At 32.4% G+C, this 23,022-nt stretch overlaps 2 protein-coding genes across 3 annotated transcripts in view; both read left to right on the top strand.

Annotated features, from left to right (window-relative positions):
* LOC143080918 (uncharacterized) overlaps positions 1-23,022 on the top strand; it is a 493,997-nt gene that overhangs the window by 239,610 nt on the left and 231,365 nt on the right. The gene's annotated exons all lie outside the window — the stretch shown is intronic.
* The window catches only part of LOC143078454 (uncharacterized), a 30,500-nt gene continuing 26,976 nt past the window's right edge, over positions 19,499-23,022 (top strand). Inside the window, exon 1 of the mRNA XM_076253316.1 lies at positions 19,499-19,620. The gene's annotated coding sequence lies outside the window, so the exon portion shown is untranslated. The remainder of the gene's footprint in view (positions 19,621-23,022) is intronic.

Consider the following 23,022-nt stretch of genomic DNA (forward strand, 5'->3'; position numbering starts at 1 on the left):
CACTCTCAAAATCTAGATACTATCTAACTCAGTGAATGTCTAATATGTAAGTAATATGATAATAAATTTAATTCATATCAACCTAAGTACCAAGTCACTATACACAGTACATTTATAAAACGATATATATACTGTGTAACTTATACCAACTAGCAATGCTACACATAAAACATAATGTGTGTTATAATTGCTAAGTTCAACTGAGCATTGACCTATACCATGTGGGTTATAGTTCAATGTAAGTACAATACACTACAACTGTATACCGAAAAATAAATTTAAAATATAAAAGTGTATGCTATATACTATGTAGCTATGCTACTGTAATCTACAAAGTATGTTTATCACTATCAGCAATACATGTACACCACAAAGGAACGCCTATCTAAACTAAGTGTACATGTCCACTGACAGACTAAGTTCGTATCCAAGTAAGCCTCGGAAAAAAAAAAAATTTCAATGTGTATAAATGTTTAAGTATGAAAAGGTCAAAATGTAGGACGTCAAAAAAAAATTTAAAGTCCAAAAAGTGGATGTAAAATTTCAAAATTAAATAAATTCTAAGTGTGTAAATGTTTCAAGTGTATGCTAAGTTTCAATGTATTAAAATGGTATACAGTATATAATGTAAATAAATAAGTCCTACCTTAAACTAGAAAACTATTCCAATAATTACACTGTTCCACAAAAGTATAATTAAATCACACTATTTTCACAATGTAAAATAATACAAGTTCAGTTTTCCAAAAGTGAAAAACAAAAAGTCAAGTTACTATAAGTAACATCCGGTACATAATGTCATCCGGTAAACTGTAAACAAACGCACGTGGACGATGATCACATGGGTCGGAATGTTAGTAAACATAAGCACGTGGTAATGTTCATCACATGGTACCATAACGGAAGTAAACAAACACACATGGTCACTGCATACATGGACTCGAGACATCTAATGGTGGTCACTGACATCACATCTGGATCTCCACAAAAACTGGTATGTGCCATCAACCCAACGAAACGTGGGCGCCATTTGTAGTAGGTGGTTTTCTATGCGTTGAATAATAACTAACGAGAGCTTAAGGTTCTGATGCTTTATTGTACCAGTATATTAAAATAACAAGTCACTTGTGGAGTGAGTTGTACTGATAAAGTTAATGGCACATCATATACACATCACACAATCATGTGCTCTACATAATTACATTACATGGAGTCAGTATTCTATAATAATGTTGTCCAAAATATATAAAGTTTACAGGTAAACTATATGTGGTCAATATAATCAGACCATAAATTCAATGGACTGTCATGGCTATCGTCCCGTGGAAATGTACAGGTACAAAACAAAGGAAATTAAACTTGACCGCGAAATATTAACAGCCAATCAAATACAATGATTTAAGTAAATCCCTGATGAATACTCATAGCAAATAACGTGAATATTACTATACAGAAAAATCAAGTTTGCAAGTAATAATTAAACTGAATATACAATATTCAAAATATGTAATTAGTCTTTTATAATAAATATAGAAATTAAATAGATGATTTTTACAATATATAAAATGATCATAAAAATCACTCTGCTACATTGTCCCTACGTGGGCGCCATTTGTAGTAGGTGGTTTTCTATGCGTTGAATAACAACTAACGAGAGCTTAAGGTTCTGATGCTTTATTGTACCAGTATATTAAAATAACAAGTCACTTGTGGAGTGAGTTGTACTGATAAAGTTAATGGCACATCATATACACATCACACAATCATGTGCTCTACATAATTACATTACATGGAGTCAGTATTCTATAATAATGTTGTCCAAAATATATAAAGTTTACAGGTAAACTATATGTGGTCAATATAATCAGACCATAAATTCAATGGACTGTCATGGCTATCGTCCCGTGGAAATGTACAGGTACAAAACAAAGGAAATTAAACTTGACCGCGAAATATTAACAGCCAATCAAATACAATGATTTAAGTAAATCCCTAATGAATATTCATAGCAAATAACGTGAATATTACTATACAGAAAAATCAAGTTTGCAAGTAATAATTAAACTGAATATACAATATTCAAAATATGTAATTAGTCTTTTATAATAAATATAGAAATTAAATAGATGATTTTTACAATATATAAAATGATCATAAAAATCACTCTGCTACATCTGCACGGCCAATCCCAATTGTAATGGGGCGAATGTTGTTACAGAAACGATTGATTTTGTAATAGCCACACATTTACGAATTTTGTTATCTTTAGGGACACTATACGGTTCAGAAGCGCCTTTGTGTTATTTTTCATAAATTAACTAACAAATTAACTTAAGAGCCTAGGCTCCGTATTTAAGACAGGACCGTCACCTATAATGATTTACTTTTATGAATTGTGACTTGGATAGTGTGTTGTATCATTGGCACTCATACATACCACATCTTTCTATATCTATTAAGAAGCTATACGGGCATCATTTCTATAGAAATACCCAAACGAGGACATAGCTTATAAGAGCACTGGCGAATTGTTCTTCTTTTAATGTATCCTTGATATTTTCAGACACACCTTGGTGTAAATCTGAAAGTCTTCAAATAGACTTCAATTTTCCTGCAGTAGATATGGCATCCCCAATATTGAGTTCAGAGCTAAGCTCTATATTTCATATCCGTTGGCCCCACTGTGTCTGAATTGTAAGGCGTCGTAATATCTAGTTAGTTCTGGAGTTTGGCAGTTTGGTAAGCATCAGAGACAATCTTGGGTAAAATTGACTTGGTAATGCATGGATAAATGATTACTCACATTAATTAGCACAACTTAAAAGACTGTCAGTACGTTTAGAGGACTCAGTTTTGTGTAGTTTTTTGGTTTTTTTTAAAGGTTTTTCTTTTACACAAAAAAACTGTTTTAATATCCAAACTAAAAGGAAGAAACTGAGCACGAGATCGTATAAAAGTGTCAGGTTGTGAGGATACATGTCTATCAGTTTGATCACATATATGGATTTCTGTAGTTTTTTTTATTAAAAGTTCCCCAAGGGTAACTGGGGAAACGAAATATGGTCACTTGGTCTTCTCCAGACCGGCAGTAAAACGAAGTGGGGCGTCCGTTTGGCTGTGCGGGATGTATCAAGTTCGCAGTAACGTCCGGTCAAAATGGGGACGTTAAATCTGATGCCTTGTGTAAAGAGAGTACCACATTCTTTGCACGTTAAGAACCATTGCAACAACTCTTTGAGGGGTCCGTAGGTGGCCTGTTGCAAAGGAAAATTTCTGTCCCAATCCAATATACCATCATTTTCCAGTGGCAGCCCGAGTCCAAATTTTCCCGGCCATCATCTCGAATGGCCTCTATTATGACAAGACCTGCCTATTGTTTTTATTGTTAATTTGTTCTCGTCCTGAACATGCATGAAATAGTTGCCACTGGACGTTACGCAACCAACAATCAATCAATCAAACTTATTTAAAGACGCAACAATTTTGCCTTCTGGTGCAAGTCACATAACATCACTGATGATTCGCCCAAGGAAAGCAGAATATCAAGAGAAGTTAGTTGTAGCATCACCTTGTCACACACCAAATCTTTGCGAAACTCCAATAGTACTTTTTCCCCTACCACTTGGATGCATATTAATTACTCTGAGGTTAAACTTTGATATACAATGTATTTTCGCACAATATCAACTACAAAATGTATAGTCATTATCCGGAAAAACCTCTTATCCAAAGGATAAAAAGTCAAAATTTCATTAACAAAAATATAACTTATTTACAGAAAATACACGAAAGAATTACTATATAAATTTAAATCATTCAAAAATAAATTAACCTTTCTTACAAAATCTACATAATCACATCGAAACTATCAAATTCATTGTGAAGGAAAAAATAAATGGTGGAGCTGATTGACGGGCAGGAAATTTCCGTAATTAAAAAAGGTACAAATGATGTTTATATTTTTGAGTTTTTGACAAAATTGTTTGGAATTTGCCCAACCAAATTTGCATGCAGTATCGCATCAGATTAAGTATTTTGATATTGAAATTAGAAATTGTGGTATAATTGCTAAAAGAGACAACAACAAAACAAATTAAAAAAGAATATGATATAAGCAACTATATGAGTTCATTTTAAATGTCTATAGGGTTTTAGTATTTATATTCAGTAAATAAAAGAACTGTATTTCATGTCTTTTTCTTGTCGTATTCACTCAATTGAAAGCATTTGACTTAATGTGGATCGACATTAAGTGTAATGAAGTTTTGCCATCATGTATTCAATAAGCATTAATTGTTTCCAGTTGTGATTTCCATTTAATTAAAATCATATATATTATACTAACTATCTAAGGGCGCAGGTTGTATGGTTTTCATCTTGTACGTCTATTTTTACGTTCGTCCGTCCAACACATATATGTTCTTCACACTTTTCCCGCCTACTATCAAACTTCATCACGCCTGGTAAACCACCAAATCTCAACCAAATGATTAAATGAGACAAAAAGTGTAATGGCACTTCCTGTTGAGCTCTTTTGAAAGTTAAACAATCTTCAACTTTCTAACATTAAATCTTATTGAACACCAATTTTCTTATTGGTCAAATTTACAGGGCCGAAATGCAAAATCCAACTCATAACCATGTATTGCAACATTTTACATACAGCGCTCGAATTAACATACCGAGCGCTAGATCTACATCTTGTGCGCTAGACCTTATTTCTCTTCTTATTGTTAATTTGAATGCTCTCTACCGAAATAAATGAACAAGAATAACTATGAAATAAATAATACATTTCATTAGAGATAAACACATTAAATTACTTACAAGAAGCATAAGAAAGTACTATCAACCAACAGAGTAACATGCTATCCTTTCCGATATAAAAAAACATGGTCATTTCATATCTGATCTAAAATAGAAAGAAGCACAAGATTTTTATTTTCATGCCTTTATTTCGACACATAGAACACTTATCATGTTTTGCTATTTTTCCGATGTTTTTGATAAACGGAAATGCTACATACTTAAAGTTGGATGTTTAATTTTAACACACTTTTCAATTTTTAGGGTAACAACAATTAACGAAATTCGTATTGCATTTTCCATAGGATGGTAGTGGTGCTACCTATTTTCTTTCTTGATTAAACTGCACACACTAAAAATAGGTAAAGTTAATGTTACTAGAAATGTCAGCGTTACATAACAGCCAAAAATATATGGTCGTGAAAAGTTTAAACAACATTTTTTTCTCTTAATGACTAACATTAATTGTGTATTGGCTCCATCGTTCACAAATTGAATAGAGTCTTAACACTTTGTAGATTTTTTTTTTCTTTTTTTTTTTTTTTTTTAAACCATCAAATAAGCTTTCAATGTGAAATAATTTCAACCGTGTATCATCCAATCACTATATTATATTCTGAGTAAAAATTTGCTAGTCAACAAATAGATGCACTTATGTATTTATACCTTAGCTTACGGTCAAAGTCAAATCGTGATATTTCTGAAATTAAAACAAAATGATCGCATTTGCAAATATGCAATTTGTTCTGTATGAAAAATAGATTTAGCATGAGTGATACCTTTTCTGAAGTATTTTTAAAAATGTTTTTATCAAGTGAACAAATAATTGTCAAAAAGAAAGCAACACACAAAACACGCAAAACCGTGACAATATTGATATTTATATAAATCCACTTTTTTTTTACACAATAATTTTCACTTTTCAAAAATATCCACCGGGGTTAAAATGTGAAACCCCAACTGTATATTGCTACCGGAAGCTTTTATAGATGAAAAACTGGTATGCATGGTACGCGAGATCAAGGATACCGTATAAAGAAAATAATTTCAATCATAAGTATAGTGCCATTTACCATTAAATCATTTAAATTTAAATGCCATTTGTGACATAACCTCTTTCATGAGGCTTAGTCATAATCTTTCGAAAGCACAGCATTTGTCCTCAGCTTTTGCCTAAACATACCTGGTATAATTTTAGTCCAATCAAGACATGTCAATTGGAATGAAATTGTAAAAAAAAACCAGAAACAACGAGAACAACACTTTATTAAGTTGCGATTTTCTATGATACCATAACCACAAATATGAAACCAAGATTAAAGATTTACTAATACCAAAAGAGAGCTAAATTTAAAGACTTTAAAAAATGTTTAAAGTACATCTACATTGTACGTTGAAATGTCAAGCTATTCAACCAATAATCAACGCTTCAATTATTTGTCTGTTCATCTTTATATTTTTTAGCCATGGCGTTGTCAGTTTATTTTCTATGTATGAGTTTGACTGTCCCTCTGGCAATTGTTGCCCCTCTTTAGACAATTCAATACAAAACAATATGCTTAGTTTAAAAAACACCACGTCACATTGACATGTGAAACAAGAACCAAAATCTGAGATGTGGTATGAGTGCCAATGAGACAACTCTCTATCCAAGTCACAATACATTAGTGGTCAAAGTACGGTCATCAACAAAATGGCTTGTGTAAAACCATTCAAAGGGGAAAACCAACGGTCTAATCTGTTTAACAAAGGAGAAACGAGAAACACTTATGAAACACATCAACAAACGACAACAAGTGAACATGTTTCTGACTGACGAGAGGTGCAAATAAATGCAGCGGGTTTAAATGTTATAATGTATACCAACATTCACCCTTACCTGAAACAATAGTGTAACATCACAACACAGAAATACACATTATGAAATATTAATTGAAATGGCTTAACCTAATCAAAAGACATATTAACACAAGTGAACATACCCCAGGTTAGGGGGAGGGTTGGGATCCCGCTAATATGTTTAACCCCGCCACAGTATTTATGTATGTGCCTGTCCCAAGTCAGGAGCATGTAATTCAGTGGTTGTCGTTTGTTTATGTGTTACATATTTGTTTTTCGTTCAGTTTTTTACATAAATAAGGCCGTTGGTTTTCTCGTTTGTATTGTTTTACATTGTCTTTTATAGCTGACTATGCGGTGTGAGCTTTGCTCATTGTTGAAGGCCCTACGGGGACCTATAGTTGTTAATGTCTGTTTCGTTTTGGTCTTTTGTGGATAGTTGTCTAATTGGCAATCATACCACATCTTCTTTTTTATATACATCGAACGAAAAAAAAAGATCTATCACAACATATTGTCAATGCCCCGCCAACTTAAGTTTTGAACAGGGCTAATTTTAAACCTTAATCGGTTGTATCTAGATAGCCGCATTACATTCCTCCAAATGCGATACCAATTAAAATGCCGAAACATTTAAAATCCGAAACAATGCTAGGACGGACAGTCTGGCGAATAACATATATTTAATCTCGACCGCAATGTGTGACAACCAAAACAGATTGTGTAAATTTCAAAAAGATATCATTTCAGTGAAAACAAACAAACAATAATAAACAAAACACAACATAAAAAGCTAAAGACTGAGTAACACGAACCATACGAAAAACATAAAATAAGACTATATGGGGCACTTTATAGTTTACTGTTCAGTGCGGACCAAGGCTCCGTGTTTAAGGCCGTACTATCACCTAAAATTGTTAACGTTTTACCAATTTTGACTTGGATGAAGAGTTTTCTCTCAACCCCAAATACCACATCTTTTAATTTACATGACAGAAGCAGTAGTTTAAAAATTTAATTAATTTTCAAATATTTGAATCATGAACAGTGGAGATCACTTCTAACCTCTCATTAAAACTGTCAGAATAATCTGTCATACATTAGTACTGTTGTAAACTGTCCCATAACAGTTCAACCTAGAATAGTTTTACCCTAGAACTGTTCAAAGTAGAACTGACCAAATCAGTTCTAAGTAGAACTATCAGGATCAGTTCTAGGGTAGAATTGTCTAAAACCGTTCTAGGTTGAACTGTCCAAATCAGTTATAGGTTGCACTTTGTAAATCGCATGTGCTTTGCAAGTCACGCCTCTTTTGGGGAGAAATTGAACATGCATATCAATACTGCTACTTTTTACATACGGTATATAGTTGTTTCCATGGATGCAAAGTATATATATATTTTTTTAAATTAAGACTTAAGACTGTTGTCTGCTCTATGGTCGGGTTGTTGTCACTTTGACACATTCCCAATTTCCTTTCTCAATTTTGTTGATTGTAGAATTAAATGGATATAAATAAAATAGTGTGTTTATTCAACTAATTTTTCAGGATGACTGGAACACATTTGGGGGTTGAGTCAAATTTAATAGAAAAATTCAGTGCGATCCTGCTATGTTTATAAATGTTATATATGTTTTTATTAGTGCAAAAAAAGAAGTGCATGTCTCCTTTCCAGGGAAATATAACATTCTCCTCAAAACTTCCTGAATGAAGATAGAAAGTTGCATATGCAATTTAGGCAGTTTCTATAGAAAATTGCACTGCTGGTTTTACACAAATGCAACCTATAAGGAAACTATATCACCCTCCCTGTGATCCAAATTTTAGACCACTTTGGAGTTTTCATTTTACAGACACAACCTGGAATCATTTTGGAATGCATTGGCTTTAGCTTTGTCTAAGAAAAGTGAAAACTATTATGAAAATTATGACTGTACAGTATGGGTCGGAGCTTTTGAGCATGGGGTCTATGGGAAAAAAGTTGTGAATTGGCACTAGAACTCTTGAATGAGCTCACATATTATCTTATATGCTAGATAAAAGAATATTAAAAGAAAATCGTCCCCATTTCTCTTCAAACGGTGATCCTTTAGATATTTCATACCGTTGCCATAACCCTAAATGTATTGATCGGGAGCACCTGATTTTAGAGCCGCATAGTATAAACATAGATAGAATTTTCTGTAGACGGATAAAACAGTGTACAAATAGTCATTTATCGTGTTGTCTTATCTGATGCAGGTAACTTATTTATTTTTAATATGTCTTGATCTGAGTTTTTTTGAAAACGAATACTCTTGAGGGTGTTTGCGGCCAGCCGTTTTATCGGTAAAAGTTTTCTCATAGTCTTTTTCCTCTTGATATTCATTATATAGTTCATATAGTTCATGCTTTTTTAGCATCTCTGGTCTGTGTACTGCTTTGACTGCTTATATAATTTATGTTTTTCATTGTGTCGTTGAATATTTTTCAGACCACGGGCAGCACGACTTCCTGGTTCGATGGGAACCCTAGCGGCTTTACAGAGTTTAACGATGGATTCTCCAGTGCCATTATTTACAATGTGTATAGCTGTATGTAACCTTTCTCTGCAGTTTCTGGTAAATGTTACATTGCTATGTACAGTTGCACGTATTGCACGGTTATTTGCTTCAGCTTTTTGTGTGTTAGTGTTTTTGCATGTACGGTTTAGCATGGTAGGTCCAGGCGAAATTTCACGTAACACTGCTGCTGTGTTCTCTGATTTATTTAATTTAAAGTTATTTTTAAGATAATTTTTTCAGTCCATGTCCATGTCTTTAAACTATTCCTATTTGAACAAACAAGGGAATATTTTGTACACCCAGTATGATCGCCCTGATAGCAAGAAAATATAGCATGACATGCATATGATAGGTGAAATTTTACCCGTCTAGAGTCCATATTGAATTTAGCAAAGGCAGCATTGTACTCTGCCATATCTAATGCAAACCTTTTTAGCATTTTATCTTTCTATGAACCTAATCGTGCCGGCATTATTTTCTTCAGACCTGACATTTTTTAATAAAAAATTTATGATTTGCGGACATACATGTATGTCTCGTATCTAGAAAATGATTTGGCTGAGTATTTGTTATACCAGCTTTAAAAAGAGACTATGCAGCTCTAAATGCACTGCTGTCAGGGTCAGTTGTAATTTTTTGAACTTCAAGACCATCATTTTTTAGGTCTAACAAGCAGTCTTTAGCCAATCGCTCCTCACTGCCTATGCTGTCATGCATTTCAATGTTTGCGGAACAGTGACCTTTGTGAGATTTAACTTTTGTTTTTGTTTTATGTTCACTCTTATTTGAGCAAAGCTTAGACACTTGTCTTGTGCTTACAATACTGTGCTTATAAGTATTATTTTCTAACATGTTATGTGTACATTGGGTAGCTGGTTGAAATGGTGTTTTACCCATTCCGGAATAAATAGGGTTATTATACATTCCGTCGTCCTGAATGTTAATAATATTAGGATTATCACCTCTCAATATGTTCATTTCCTTAAGTAATTTTCTTTTCTGAGCTAAATCCTTTCGAGTGTACTCTTCTATAATTTCAGAAACAACAAAAGCACTGTGTTGAATACTTGAAGTGGAAGGAGCTGATATTAGAACCAAAACAATTACTCCTGTAGACATGTTGTGCAAATAGCTATGTGATTAAGTGCGACTTGTATGGATAGATTAATAGCTGCTGTTCGACGACCACGTTTCTTATCGATCACCTCATTGTAAAGGTTAAACATTTTTGCATGGTAAGAACACTCATCCAGCTTGCCTTTTCCTTCCAGGCAGCCCCTCTTTGCTGCTATGCACTTAAATCCCATGATATGAACCCTGTGCACAAAGAAGATATTTGTCTGTGTCTATGAAAACCTCATTCCACGTCTGTTCAGGTTCATTGATCCGAAGGAGTCTAAAACTATTTTTCTCTTACCTGAAGTTGAAAAATGTTTCCAAAATTGAAGTGAATTAGTTTTTTATTTGTCAAAACCAAGTTTGGAAAATGTGAAAATAATTTTATTTTGAATTACCTCCCTTACAATGGTGTTTTCTTTAAAAAAAAAAACACTTTTTGAGAAAATTTACTCTCAAAAGTGAATATTTTTTTCTTTGTCTGTGTTTTTATATATTAAATATATAAAAACCATGCACTATTTAGCTCTTAAAAATATATATAGGACTAGAAATTTTAAAATATTAAGTATAATCCTAGCTTGCATTTTCTTCAGATTTCACATTTAAAGAATTGTTATATAAGACACATGCCTATAACTTCATAGTTGTTTAGTGGCTTTTCTAAGCAAGTTTAATTTTTTTTGAAAGCTTAATAACAAAAAAAGTATTCTTACCCTATTTTTGTTTCATTTTCAGCACGTTTTTCAACTTCTGTTTTTGTCGGAGGCTTCAGCCTTAGAAAGCGAGCGGACTTTGTAGAGGCAGGAATTACTTGAACATTCTTTTTATGAACAGTATTCCCCCCCCCCCCCCCCTTCCTTATTTTATGGCTTGTTTCCTTTCTGAAATGTGTATTTCCTTAGACGCCTTAATTTTGTTATTGTAAGAATTGTTTGAAATGCACTTTATTCCAGTATTTCAATATTTAAACATCAAATATAGGACCTTACAACTAAACAATAAGTTTTTTGTTTGTATCTAATGGTACTGAAGATGTAAGATTTTTTTTATATGAATCAAAATCATCATAACAGCTAATCGCATTATTTTGTAATTTGACAAGTTCATTTAATTTAACCTCTCTTCATTTGATTTTTTTATCAGTGCTGACAGGCTTGTGTGCTATAACATAAACAGAAAGGAAAGATAAGGTGTATGTTTTGTTATAGGGATAGTTTTTTGAATCTTGTATGACAACTTTTTATGCATTTTATGGTATAGTACATAAAGAAGACAAAAATTCTACAAAATAAACAGATTGTAGTAAAACTAACCATGATTCAAATAGCTATTCCACCAAGGCACAAGAAAAACACAAATATGTAATGAGTTTATTAAGTAAAACAAAAAATATTAATTTGAATACAAAACGATTATATAGTGAAAAGAGAAAAAAAAACCACATATTGCTGCAAACAGGGAATAGTTTCTAGAAGTACTATAACAAAATGATAATGAATAAACTACCATTGTAACTTATCATTTTTTTTACTTACATAAATAACAACAAGAATATAGGAATATTTTGTACTAAAAGGGGTTTGAAAGTACGGTATAGGTTGCACTTTGTAAATCAAGTGTGATTTGGAAGTCACGCCTTTTTTGGGGAGAAATTGAATATGCATATCAATACTGCTATTGTTAACATAGTTGCTGCCATGGATGCAAAGTATTTTTTTTAATTAAGACTTGATTGTAGAATTAAATGGAAATAAATGAAAATGTGTATTTATTTAACTTAATTTTGAGTAGAGCTGGAACACATTTGGGTGTTGAGTCAAATTTAATGGAAAAATTCAGTGCGATCCTACAATGTTTATAAATGGAAGGCATTAAAACTTAAAAATATGCCGCACAGCTATAGATATGTTTTTATTAGTTAAAAAAAAGTAATGCATGTCTCCTTTCCAGGGAAATATAACATTCTCCTCAAACTTTCCTAAATGAAGAGTACCTGCATATGCAATTTAGGCAGTTCCTATAGAAAATTGCATTGCTGGTTTTACACAAGTGCAACCTTTGGTCGTAGAACTGTCATCAGGACTGACAAAATTAGTTCTATCCGTAGAACTATCAGCAAAACTGACTAACTCAGTTCTAACTGCAGTTAGGGCATCTCACTGAAAATTTTCCGTAACTAGAAATGTTAAAACAGTGCTGTGATGATAATTGTCCAAATATATGTTATTATATTCTTTTGACTTATTTATATTTAAGACACAGAGTTCTTAAAACGGTTCTATGTATTACTGAAAAATGGTTACATCAGAGTTTTCGATATCACAAACTAGTCAAAACATTTACTAAATTTTATCATCGGTATAAAGACATCATTCGTAAATATAGCTCAACATGCAGATTTCTTATACGTTCAGGTATTTCACATCCATGTTTTTTATGGAAATATACCTTATAAACCACAAAATTGTCAGTATTCACCTCAAAAGCTTACAAAACTTTTAAATAGACTTATTAAGAAGGGATATAGTTACGATACTGTTGTCAGGTCATTAAAGATTACATATTTTGGCGTTAATTTTGATTCACTTATAGGGTCTTTGCATCGGAACTAAACACATTAATTTAAAAACCAGTTGTTGGCATGACACGGGTTCTGTTCTAACATATATGTTATGATGGTAAGATAATAAACCCCTAACGGGAAGGATTGTGCCTGATATTCATATGATGAAGACATTATCTTTCAATCAGTTTAATTGAAGTCTGGAGCTGGCATGTCAGTTAACTGCTAGTAGTCTGTTGTTATTTATGTATTATTGTCATTTTGTTTATTTTCTTTGGTTACATCTTCTGGCAGACATCAGACTCGGACTTCTCTTGAACTGAATTTTAATGTGCGTATTGTTATGCGTTTACTTTTCTAGATTGGCTAGAGGTATAGGGATACAGTTGAGATCTCGTAAACATATTTAATCCCACCGCATTGTTGCGCCTGTCCGAAGTGAGGAGCCCCTGGCCTTTGTTAGTCTTGTATTATTTTTAATTTTAGTTTCTTGTGAACAATTTGGAGTTTAGTATGGCGTTCATGATCACTGAACTAGTATATACATTTGTCCAGGGGCCAGCTGAAGGACGCCTCCGGGTGCGGGAATTTCTCGCTGCATTCAAGACCTGTTGGTGACCTGCTTCTGTTCTATGGTCTGGTTGTTGTCTCTTTGACACATTCCCCATGTCCACTCTCAATTTCATGGATAAAACTGACTAAATCAGTTCAAACCGTAGAACTGTCAGGATTGTAGAAAAGTTCTAAATGACGTAACTGCAGTTAGAGAAATGTAAAGACTGTGCTGTGATGATAATTTTTTAATATATATTATATTCTTTTGACCTTTTTTTATATTTAAGACAAAGAGTTCTTAAATCTGTTCTGAGGATAGAACTGACTAAATCAATTCTAGTCGTAGAACAGACGAAATCGGTTCTTATCGTAGAACTGTTCTAGTCATAAAACTGTTGAAGTCGTATAACAGTTCTAGGTAGATTTGTCTAAAACGATTCCAGGATAAGACTGTCAGGATCAGTTCTTGGTATAACTGTTGTCTTAATCAGTTCTAGATAGAACTGACCAAATGAGCTCTGGGTTAAAACTGTTCTAGCTACAACTGTCTAAAATGTGTCAGGATGGCAATTATACATACATGTATTGTTCTAGAACAGTTTTCCTGAAAGATTCTGACAGATTTGATGAGAGGTTTGAAGTGATCTCCACTGTAGAGGTCGACTTGATTATGATGTTTCGCGGTCTTTATTTTTGGTGGTAAGTAGATATATGAAGATTTGGTGTGAGTGCCAACGAGACAACTCTCCATACAAATAACAATTTAAAAAGTAAACCATTATAGGTTAAAGTACGGCCTTCAACAAGAGCTGTTTAATACTAGCAGTTATAAATCGATAAAGCAAGAAAAAAAATACCAAGGGAAACATCTAAACCCATGAGGACAACAACGGAACAATAGAGACAGTACACTGAAACAAAAACGACAACACCAACATTAAGAGGGTTATGATCCCGCTACCATGTTTAGATCTGCCACATTCCGTGTGCTTGAGACTGTCCTAAGTTTTCTCTCTGAATTTTGTACATTTGTCACTTCGGGGCCTTTTATAGCTGACTATGTGGTATGGGGTTTGTTTAGTACTGAAGGCTATAGTTGTTAATTATTGTGTAATAAGGTCTTTGCTGAATAGTTGTCCTTTTGGTAATTATACTACATTTTCTTTTTTATTTGTATTGACGGTTACATTCTTAAATATCGAAGCGGTCCAATAATGAATACTTGAAAATCGTTGAACACATGCACTAATAAGAATTATGTGTGGCGGTAAATTTTGACAGAGCTATATTCCTTTAAGTGTAATACCACCATAGATTTTCCCCTATTAGTCTTTGTTAAATTTGCACTTTTCAAAAAAAATGTGTAGAATTTAACTTTGTTTCAAATAAAGAAATACTTGGCATGAGTAAAGTTTTATCCTGTCCAGTACTGTAGAAAAAATTCCTATAACATTTCATTGCATATAAGAAAATAACCATCACTGGAAGTACACCAATAAAATTTCTCCTCTTATTTTATCTGTGTACAAGGTTTAGTCACCATGCAATCTCTAGATTACAAAATATTCTATAGAAATCCCAAATAAAAAAATAACGGTGCTTTAAAATACCCAAGACATATGTTTATGACACAGAAATCTTTTACTGCAATAAAATGTAAGAATAATTACCTATAACTGTCAAATTTAAGGGAATATTTTTTATACAACCGGATGTGACGTACCATGATTTGGTGGTATTACACCTTTAACTAACTGAATGATAAAGTCGCATTTCATTACTAAAAAACAGAATTTATTACAGAGCTCCAAAACCAACTTCGATTATTGAGCCGCGTAATTATCACCAATGATAAAAACTATTTGTTGGCTTTATTGTCAAATTTCTATCAGCTGCAATAACTCTCTGTGATATTTATTCATTTGTTTGAGCACTTAATTTTCTAAGTCGTTTGTTTTGTATGTCAGTGATGTATGTGTACACATTTTGGATGATGGATTCCAATTTCTATCATATTAAATATAGGAAGATGTGGTGTGAGTGCCAATGAGACAACTCTCCATCCAAATAACAATTTAAAAAAAGTAAACCATTATAGGTCAATGTACGGCCTTCATCACGGGGCCGTGGCTGACACCGAACAACAAGCTTTAAAGGGCCCCAAAATTACTAGTGTAAAACTATTCAAACGGGAAAACCAACGGTCTAAACTATATAAAATTAAAAAAAACGAGAAACGAGAAACACCTATAAATTACATAAACAAACGACAACTATTGTACATCAGATTCCTGACTTAGGACAGGTGCAAACATTTGCAGCGGGATTAAACGTTTTTATGGATCCAAACCTTCTCCCTTTTTCTGAAACAATAGCATAACATCACAACATAGAAAAACACACGATAAAATATCAATTGGCAGGCTTAACTCAATCAAAAAACATACATGTACCATGTACACTATGAACGAATAAATTTGATCTGCGATATCTGAATGCAAATGCACAGTTAATAAAATATTAGGGACGAACATTCAAGGCCAAAAAGATTAATCTATTTTGTCTGCTTTGGTTGTCGTCTTTCACTGTAGAAAAATACTTTTGAGTTTTTTTGAGGTTTTTTTTCAGATATTTTACTTATGTGCATTTGTTTTCAGTAAGCATTCCGTTTAAATTTTCCATGTGCATGTGCATGCACAGATAAATTTAATGCATACATAATAAAATTTCATATATGATTATCATTTGCGGAAAATTGTAGATGTATAGCTATATATAGGTTTTCAACATCATATAAATCTTTGTATATCATTTTAATTTGCTGTTTTAATCTTGAATCATTTTTATTTAATTTTATTTGCATGATGTATGGTTAAAAAAGTCATTTCTTAAATTGCATACACATCTGTAGCTTTTTTGTTATAGTTAAATAAATGTTTACATTTATGGATTGGATATACGTGTATCGAGACACTTTTAAGAACAATAATGTGTCCATAGTACACTTATGCCCCACTCGCACTATCATTTTCTATGTTATGTACAGTGGACCGTGAAATTGGGGTACACACTGTAATTTGGCATGCAATTTGATTGATTGATTGATTTTCTTTATTTCCTCCATTATACTGAAGATTTAAATTTTATAACAAAAATATACTAATTACAAGAAATGAATAACATATAATTACGAACTACAATTAAAGCACACGCAAAAAAGCAAAAACAAACATTTTACTTATATATATGTATATCTATATGCTACATTTGTTTGATTCAGATATTTTAGTGACCAAAATTAAACCTAGGCTCAGATAATTCGCCTTTAAATTTTTTGTACAGATAAAATATATGGTCTGCCAAGCAACACATCATGTTTCTACAGTTATCAGAGTTCACAGATTGCATACTATCTGTTATAACACCAAGTAAGGCTACGATTATATCGCTATCATTTTGTGAAAAAAGCGTACAGATTCCTGGACTGGTAAAACATCAACAATTCCGTAAAACATGTTATGTCTTGCAATCAAAATTTTTTCACAGTATAACATTAAGTGTTGAACGACATCTGTGGAATAACAACCTTATAAAGAGCAATGTCCATCCTGTATTGCTATTGAGCCAATTTTTACCACGACTAACAGTTTATAATTCAAATGCGGATAGACAACGGCAAGACGTAAAAGTCTGTGAATAGTAAATATGTTTTGAATTTCGTATTACGACAAAGTTCTGGTCGACACTTTATAGATGATTTTCAAATATTTTCTTCTCGGATTTCAATTGATTGATTCACAATTTTACTTTAACCAACAATTTTAGTTAACCTGAAGCGAGACAGACGAACGGACGGACGCACAGATCAGAAAACAAAATGTCCCTCTACTATTGTAGGTGGAGCATAACAATGTAAATCGTGCCTTTACGAATATTGATAAGGAATATACATTTCTTAACTTACTTTAATTTCGAGTTTGAAAAAAATACTCTTCCTATCAGTACCAAATATAGGCAACAGTAGTATACCGCTGTTCATAAATCGATAGAGAAAAACAAATCCGTGTTACAAACTAAAACTAAGAGAAACGCTATGCTTCAAATTATGACTTTCTTTCCATCATCAGAGGTATCGACACTTTACTAGTAGTAACATTAGCAGTACCAATATAACTGAATACAAACGGCGAAGGTATTATAATGATGAAAATGAACCAGAAGTAACGATGAGCATGGGCACCGAATACTTGTTTGTTGTCGATCCTAGGTATTCGGGTGGTCAAGCGCGCCGCGCATTTTCGAAGGCGATTTGGTGCAACGATATCTCAGTAGCATGAGATCGAATCACGACCATGGAAGAACAAAACCTTGCTTCCGCAAATTTACAAATCTAACAAACAAAATAAATATACAGAATTATATATACAGAATGTGTTTTCAGCCTTGTATTACCATCACTGGGGATCCAATGGATAACATATGTCGTAGAGTTGTCACTGTTTCAGACGTACTTTGAAAGTTTAGAATTGTGCAAGCGTCTTTGTGTTCGGTTTTAACTGTTATATGGTATAAATTTCTAGATTGTTAAAGTTTAATCAGAATAGATTGATATGATTCTGTTTTCATCATAATGATACTGATGAAGGATATATGTTATCAGAAATATTTATAGGAAATTACATTTAATTTTTCCTTTTTTGTTATTGTTTTTTTAATTCACCTTTTAGGCGTTTATGTAATTTATCTATCGTGTACACATGTATCGTTAATCGTAACAATCCAGCGCCTTCGTGGGACAGGTCTTTGACTAATATTCAGACGTTATATATATATATATATATATATAAAATTGAAATTGCAATGGGGAATGTGAAGGTAGAAAAAAAAAAAACAAACGCATAACAATACGAACAGTAACACTCAGTTTAAGAGAAGTCCGAGTCCGATGTCAGAATAGGTAGCAAAAGAAAATAAACAACATTCTCTTAAACTGAGTTTTACTGTGCGTACAATTGTGCGTTTGTTTTTTTCTATATTAGCTAGATGCATAGGGGAGGGTTGAGGTCTCAAAAAACATGTTCAACCCCGTCGCAAGCGACCAAATTAATGACCTAAACGTTAACAACTATAAGTCATCATCAACAATGAGCAAATCCATATTGAAAAGTCAGCTATTAAAAGCAACGAAATGACAAATGTAAACACATTCACAGGAGAAACGAGCGGCCTGATTTTCAACACAATAATAAACGAAATAAAATCGTAATGTACAGCGACAAACGACAACCACTTAATATAGGCCTCTGACTTGGGTCAGGCACATATACAATGTTGCGGGGTGAAACATGTATAAAGGAATCAACCCGCCCCTACATGTAACCTGTGACAGAGGTGTAACGGCACAACGCATTTAAGTTTGTTTATTATAGTAATAAAAAGTAAAGTCAAGAAAACGCTGACAATAGCAGCAAATATGATCATCGTTTTCTGACAATATGATTATCTCGAATACTTGTATGTCACTTTACAAAATGATAAGTTTACAGTTCCGATCTAACGTAAAATGGACTGTTGAACAATGCACGGTAATTTTTTATTGATCGTCATTTAATTAAGTCACTTTCCTCCTTGAAAGAAAACAGATAATTATCTATAGATTTGATAAGAACGTTTGATCATAAAGACTCTAACGTTTGTAGATTTTCATACTTTCAAGGATATTTCTAATATTTTTGCCTGAGAGTTACTGATGGGGGTAACAAAAAAGCGATTCATGCGCATGAAATGACTAAAGCAAAATTTTATGTTTTTGAAATGAAATGAACATAATTTGAATTCCAAATCTTCCCTGCAGAAATTTACAAACAATAGTTGTTTTAAAGAAGCAACACATTCTAAATGGTCATAATTTATATTACCCTTTTGTGTTAAATCGTTGTATTGAATTTTTGAGCATTTGACTGCTGTGTTTTAAATATCTTCTATAAAAAAGATGTTTCTTACCTTGAAGCTGCGATTCTGTTTCAATCAAACAACTGTTTATAGTAGGAAAGACACCTGCACACTCACGCCTCCGTGACTACACTAAATTTGACAGTATTCGGACGTTTTTAAATGTTTAGTCTAATACCTATATTCGGTGAAGAAAGGTTGTTTCAACGTAAATGGTTTATTCCATTGACAAAAGCTTAACGGTAAGAAAAAATATATGATTTATGATTTATACAAAAATGTTTAAAAAAATGCAAGTGTTAAATGTATGCTGTTTTAAAAATCAGAATTAATTTATTATTGATTGCTAAGAAATGAATAAAATGTTATTCGATAGATATTGAGAAATAGGTGGTAGAACACATAACCAACAAAAGACCAATGACAGAGGAAAAATATGCTATATTTCGATTTTTTGCATCACAGTTAAAGTATCCATTTTGACTTTTGGATCATTTTCTTATTTTCATGTGAAGTAGTTATTTAATATTATACAATTACTGTCTTTTGATAAGGTAAATATGTGGTTTAACTGACTTTTGAAAAACTAAAATTCACTGAGGCCAACGGTTTTTCAAAAGTCAATTAAACCACATTTTTACCGAAGCAAAACACAGTAATTGATTATTTCACATTCAAAGAGAAATGTATGTAATGGGAAATATTTACCAAAACCAATTGAACATCAAACGTGTTTTATATAAAATTATACACGTAAAAGCATGCGACATTTTGCGCGACGAATATACTTTTTTCGCAGGTGAATATGCTCATTTATTCAAAATCCCTTTCATACAGAAAAACCAACTTAAATTCGGCCTCAGTGAATATAATTTTTTCAAAAGTCAATAAAACCGCATATTTACCTCATCAAAAGACAGTAATTGTATAATATTATACTAGTACGAGCCCGGTGTTTTTAGAGACCACAAAGGACAGTAGAACATATTTAAACAAAAAAAGCTGTAGCTTTGTCAATAAGTAAACAAAAACATTGGTTAATTTGATATGAAACAAAGCCTTATGGTCTTGGGATAAGTGAAAAACTCTTGTTGAAAGTTTCTTATTCATAATTAAGAAGATGTAGGGTATTTGAAATATAATAGGAAGGCATATTTCCTATGTTATTTAGATCATTAGTATATGTACTAACTACTTTCCAGTGCGCTCTATTATGCAATTTTATATATGTTGAATGTTTCAGCGCGTGTCAGGGTAGGGTATAGTTTTGGCATGGATGAGTGTCAATTTATTTGAATTTAAGAAATTCTTAATACTGAAGTCAGAAACTACATGTTTTATTGAGTTCATCTAAAACAATACTTTGTCAAACTTTAGGCCAAGTATAGACTGTGTTTATGCTATAAGACCACACAAGCTGAAATTCCTTGTTGTAGCAATTTGAGAGTTGTAACTTGCCACCAACACAATTTCTTTAAAAAAGCCACTGTTTCTAAACTACACCGTTCAAAAAATGTTTAGACTCTAACGATGCCTTATTGTTGTTTTCATTTTCCATCTAAGATCAGCTGTTTTTTGAAACATTGAAACTAATGATACGAAATAAATCAATAGCAAATTCATCTTAAAAAATGCAACAGAGGAAAAAGAGAATGAAATAATTCATCATTGACGAAAAAAGAGAAAATATCAAATGTTTTGAACTCCACTGATGTCAGAGAAAATGCAAAAGCAAGCCTAAATAAAATTTAGAACATGACCATGATCCTTGAACATGACCTCATTTTTTATGTTAAGACTAAAGACCTCAAATAAATAAAGGAAACAGCAGTATAGCGATGTTCGAAATTCATAAATCGATTGAGAAAAAAACAAATCCGGGTTACAAACTAAAACTGATGGAAACACATCAAATATAAAAGGAGAAGTACGACACAACAGAAACACATCATTAAAATGTAACACACGCAGAAACGAACTATAATATAACAATAGCCATATTCCTGACTTGGTACAGGACATTTTAAGACAAAAAATGGTGGGTCGAACCTGGTTGTGTGGCATGCCAAACCTTCCGCTTTTATGGCAATGTTAAATATAACATTAAAATGACAAAATTAAATGACAGGACTACAATACAAATAAATGGGAGAACATATAATACAGAGAAACACACGTATAATAGCTAATAAAAGATACCAGAATTAAAATTTAATACGCCAGACGTGCGTTTCAAAAGTTCCTAAAAAGTTGTGCCCAATACGGCTAGGGTTTTCTGCCTGGGATAAGAACATCCTTAATATTTAGAATAATTCATACTTTTGCAAATAGTAAATTTTATAAAATGACATTTGAATTTCTAAAGTGACGTCACATTTGAATTTTAAAAAAATTTCTCAAAAATATAATAGAATTAGAATTGTTTTGAATAACTGAAAATTACAATACTAGCTAATATCAAATTGTGGTAGTAATTAAATAATTAATTGTATTATCTATCTATGTCGGTGTTTCTTCTGAATCAAACTGTAAACCAAATATATCGTATAAATTTCGTTGATCCAAACTAAAATCTTATAAATAAACTTGATGATTAATCATCTTTACCATAACACACGGAAAACAATAATTTACAACTACAAACGTTAATACATTTAACAAAATCCGATGAGAATAATAAATATAACATCAAAACTAAATACATGAATTTGGGATAGAAAAGAACCGTGACACGTCCTATAGCAATGCATATTCACACTCATCAAAACAGTCACAATCGGGAATAAGTCACGTTCGGTAATTAAAAGATCAGACGACATAATTACTAACCACAATCTAACACGTGGTAAAAATGTCCTTAGTTAGTGTGGACAAAAACACATCGTATGGATCAACCAATTCGTGATGGTGTCCGTAAAATTTACGGAGTGTCATTTGTAATATGTCCTCCTCATAACTTTGTTGGAGCAGTTTCTGTGTTAGGATCATACTCCTGTATATAAAGTCCGTATAGTTTGAACATGCACGAAAATAATGAATCAGTTGAGATATGTAAACACCATACGAAGGGGCAGAGGGTATGTTACTGCTGAGAAATGGGAAATAAAAAAAACATTTTCAGTATCACGAAAAGATAATCACCTGTTTAACTAAAGATTGTACAATCAAAAACTTTATAAAGATTGGCGACCTAATCACTCCTTTGTGTAAATTATTTAAAAAGTTTCAACAAGAATTGCAAATGGAATGATAAACACATTTTTAGATCAATTAAGATCTTGAAAATAGTGTAAAATGTTTTAACGTTTTGTAAATGATAAATGAATGTAGTCATGTAACTACGGAAACCATCAATGGATACAGATTGGTAATCCCAGATTTCTGATAGCTAATCAGTGATGTCGAGTTTAGTACTTCACACCTAATAGTTGATTCAAGGTCAAATCATAAATACACAGAAACCGTTGTTATTGGCTTTGAGCTATCTTTCTTGTCCTCTAACTTTGGTACTTTTTTTTTTAAAGTCTTGTCAATATAAGATAATAGCCATTTTAAACAGATTTTTGCAGTTTGTTTTTATGTTCTGCTGGTACAACACACACCAAGCCTAGGTTAAGACTAAAGTACATTTTGTGAGAGCCGTG

This window comes from Mytilus galloprovincialis, chromosome 6 (assembly GCF_965363235.1).
Source record: "Mytilus galloprovincialis chromosome 6, xbMytGall1.hap1.1, whole genome shotgun sequence".
Taxonomy (NCBI): Eukaryota; Metazoa; Mollusca; class Bivalvia; order Mytilida; family Mytilidae; genus Mytilus; species Mytilus galloprovincialis.